This window comes from Limulus polyphemus, unplaced genomic scaffold (genome assembly GCF_000517525.1).
Source record: "Limulus polyphemus unplaced genomic scaffold, Limulus_polyphemus-2.1.2 Scaffold9939, whole genome shotgun sequence".
NCBI lineage: Eukaryota > Metazoa > Arthropoda > Merostomata > Xiphosura > Limulidae > Limulus > Limulus polyphemus.
The window spans coordinates 16,308-20,553 of record NW_013675549.1 but is presented as its reverse complement, the minus strand read 5'-3'; the positions used below and the strand labels follow the sequence as shown (position 1 = coordinate 20,553).

Here is a 4,246-nt window from a genome sequence, read left to right as displayed (position 1 = left end):
GATTAATTACTGAAAATAACAAATAAAATATAGTTTTTCCTTAAGAAACATTTAATAATTATCTTGGCATTCTAAAGATTTTGCATGTGAAATTTCAAAATTTTATGATGCATAAAAGTATTTTTAATCTTAAATTAATATTACTTTATGTAATAGATGGGCAACATGTGAAAAGAAAAAATAGACATAAGAAAAACATTGCTTTATAAACCTTAACACTTAATAAATAAATTTGATATTTTGCGTATGAAGGCATTGTAATGTTTACTGATAATCTGCAAAATTTCGTTAACATTCATTTACTAATTTAAAAGTTATAGCATGAAAATTATAAACTATAACAAGCACAAAATGGTTACAAGATTGGTCCCAGGGACCAAGCCCATGCTGAAAAAGCTAAAGGTGGTTCACGTCATAAGTACTACAGTCTGTGTTCTTAAAAAAATGTAGAGTGCATCCCGCTCATTTGTTTTGTCATGCCTACCTGAAACACTTACTGTAAAAAGGCTAATGTTGTGTTTCATGTTCTTACTGAAGTAAGATAATTAATTTAGCACTTGTGAAAAATCATGATCTGATAATATTTACAATTTTCTATAAGTTTGTTTAACTTTAACTTGTTAATGTTTGTTTCAGGACAGAATGGCTAAAGCAATGGAAGAATATCCTGAAACTTGTGCAATACTTGTTCGCCGACATGGAGTTTATGTTTGGAGTGACACATGGGAAAAGGCCAAGACCATGTATGAAGGGCTTGTTTTATTGAGATAAAATTCTGTTATATTTTGTACCTATGTGCCAGGTTTAATTTCTAACCAAATGTGTGTATGAATATAAGTTCTTTCAAGTGTTGTATGCTTAACATTTTGACACCTTTACAGGAGTAGGAATACTTTGCTTTGGTAACTTTAGTGATGAGAAAAAATTAGGTCCAACCTCTAAACTTAACATTTATTTCACATATGATGTTTTTTAGACGACAAATATGAGAGTCATTTCTATTTAAGAAAGTGTGATAGGTCTTTATCTTACTTGCTAATAATTAGTTAACTGTGACCAAGACTTGTCCATCATTTCTTTATGCTAGGAGAGCTTATGTAGGTAGTGGGCAGCTGCATTTCAATACATGACACGGAGTTTAATACACAAACCTTGTCTGTAACATAAGGGAAACTTGTTCTATTGTAAGATTGAGTGTTGGGAATGAACAGAAAACAAATTTTCTGTTGTTAAAACCAGGATTTTAATATTATATGATGAGCATTTTACAAATTTATACCAAACTTGGATAAATAAAAATAAATGACTCCTGAATTAATCCTCTTGATATAGTAAGTAAAGGTGTGCATGGAAGACATTAAAAATGTAATTAAACTGTTTTATTATTGATGTTTAGGAATAAACTTGGTATTAAAATGTAGTTAATAAACCAATTTTTTTAAAATAATATATAAAGTTTAATTCCAAGGAAATACAAATTTTTTCAGACATAAAGCCATCTTCCCCATGTGCCTGCCTTAGATATTTGCATGCCACTAGCCTTTAAGCAACCCCCACCTAAACTCACAAGTTTTTTTGTGATTCGTGCTAATGCACGATGATATTATTATGCAACAAAAGTTCTCTAGCAATAGATGGGCGACACAGCCTTCCTGCACACTAGCTCCCTTTATTATTTTGCACTTGTGATTTTCTTTCTTTTTCCTTGACACTGCATGCCTAAGATATGTTTGTTTTTGCTTGTAATTTACAGAGATTTGCTAATAATGGTACATTGTTTCCTTTTTCTAATCTAACTATGAACTCTCAAGTTCATGTTACTTCTACAACTGGAATGAATTAGCAATATCCTCACACTATTCATATTTCTAACTTGGCTAATGGAGGCACATTACATTCTCCTTACATCATTACTCATACTTCTGCTGTTTCCCTATTCACTTGGATCATTTCTTGTTTTTCATTCTGTCTCATGTCTGCCTTCCCTCGTTTTCAGTACCTCCACCTCACACCATTTTTTCCACCCATCTATGTTGGTTGCTATTCCTGATTCCATTACCTCACATCCTTGATTGCTTGCCTGTCCCAAACCACAAGTTCCATTCATGTGTCTTGTCCTAGTCCTACTATTCCTGTATTTCCTTCCCCTCTTCCTGTCCTTCTTCTTCCACTTATCAGTTTGTGGCCCATCATCAGTCTCACAGGGCTCATTGGTGCGTCCAGTGCAGATATGGACCTCATAGGAGGCTTTCTACTGAGGTATGCACGTCTTTGGGAATACATCTTGTTCTGATCCTTTCTTCTTCACTGACCTTCCCACCCTGTTCCCATACCCAATTGGGACCTGGACCTTGTGTGCTTTTACCTAGGCCCCTTTCGAACTAATGAACACTTCCTCATTATTCCACCTTTCACATGGAACATGTTTTCTCTTATTCCTTGCCAGTGGTTGCTGTTGTACAGTCATCTGTGCTATCAACTCTTCCTTTACCCTCTTACATTGTCCATACTTTCTCCATATCCTGACTGATGTACCTTCCTAAACTTCTGCAGCTCTGGAAGGTTGCCACTCCTTTTTTTCCATTTTCCCTCCCAACTATTTCACTCCTCTATGATTGCACTGATGAAGACTGTCTGTTTTGTCCTATTCATGCTGTCTGGTGCTGCTTTGCCCGTATCGTACCATTCATGACTTTCATCTTTGTATTCTTCGTCCAGGGAATGGATCTGCCATCTACTGTATTTTGTCTACTGTTCATTAGGGATCATTTCCAGTTGCCTTTTTCCATACTAATTCTTATTAAATCCATTATCTCTTGTTTCCAAAAGCTGCTTGATGAGATCCGCTAGACTACATCTCCCATCTTCTTTGCCCACTATCTTCACCATCTGGCTGTTTTGTCACCTGTGGGTTACTGCTTGCCTAACTAATAGAGTACTCACTGACCTCAGTCCACGCCATACCTATTCCATGGACTATCATGAAAAAAGCCATCACCAGGGGCTGCTCTGCCTGTTTCACTGGCTTGCACTTGCTGGCTTTTCTAAATAGGACTATGCAGTTACCAATTGCATTGTCTCTAGTAACAGATTTATGTGGCAGGCGATTGATGAGGTCCGGGTACATTTCTCAGAGTATCCCCACTGCAAATTCTTCTCCCCTTTTTTCTTCAAGTAGAGCTGGGGTGGTGTACCATGGAGAAGCCTCACTGATTGAGACAGCATAGCCAGGGGATGAAAATTAAGTCTAAATTCAGTGATGAGATGGTGGTGACACTGACAGTGTAGCAAAGTCACTTCTCATATGTTTATATTCATACCATGCCAACATCCCCCATCCTACCACCACCACCCGAGTTTTGGTTCCTGAGTGGTCTGGTGTTGGATCAGTGTAGGACCAGCCAACAGAAGTTCCCCTCATCCTACTTCCCAGATGGTTAGATGTTGGATCAGAGCAGGGTTAACTAACACAAGTCCCCCATCCAACCGCCACCTGGATATCAGTTCCTGGGAGGTCTGGTGTTGGAAATATCCCCCTACAAACATTCCTTGAAGTGGTGAACAATATGGCAGTCAAAATGTGGGCTGTTATCAGTAAACATGGAGCCTATGTTAAACATGTGGTGTGAAAAGGGATTATCATGAACCACAGTAGTGGTTCATATTAGGAATCACCCATGTGTTCTTTATTATTTAATATTGTTCCACCAGCCTATAGCCTAGAGCAAAAATGGCTGTGAGTGTTGCAACAAAACCTGGACACTATTGCTAAATGCATCATTGCACATTGTGTAGTGTAGATTTTACGTTTATTTGACTACCTTGTAGTATAATCAATTTATGTTAACCTTTGTACTTCAAAAAGGGGTTGTAGGTAAGCTATTAAAGACAGATTTGAAAAAGTTAAGTCACTAATGTCGTATACTGTGAGTTTAAGATTTTATTTAAATATTTACTCAGCAAATTAAGACATTAATTCTTATATAACAAGATTATTAAAAATTGGTAATTTAAAAATGGAGAATAGGGATTTTCAAAAAATTACAGAAACAAGATAGGTAGCTTAAAGTGAAGATGCAAGTGCAACAAAAGTACACAAACAAGCTTAAGGTTCAAGACATAGTGTTGACATTATTTCCTCAAGCTACAAGTCCCTATTTTGACTCTGCTAAATATTACAACTGTTAAATGGAGTCAAAATAGGAATTTGTAGCTTGAGGAAATATTGTCAACACTATGTCTTAAG

At 36.4% G+C, this 4,246-nt stretch overlaps 1 long non-coding RNA gene across 1 annotated transcript in view; it reads left to right on the top strand.

The window, feature by feature from the left end:
- Positions 1-631: 631 nt before the first annotated feature.
- The window catches only part of LOC106476158, an 8,923-nt gene continuing 5,308 nt past the window's right edge, over positions 632-4,246 (top strand). Inside the window, exon 1 of the long non-coding RNA XR_001291874.2 lies at positions 632-743. This is a non-coding gene — a long non-coding RNA (uncharacterized LOC106476158). The remainder of the gene's footprint in view (positions 744-4,246) is intronic.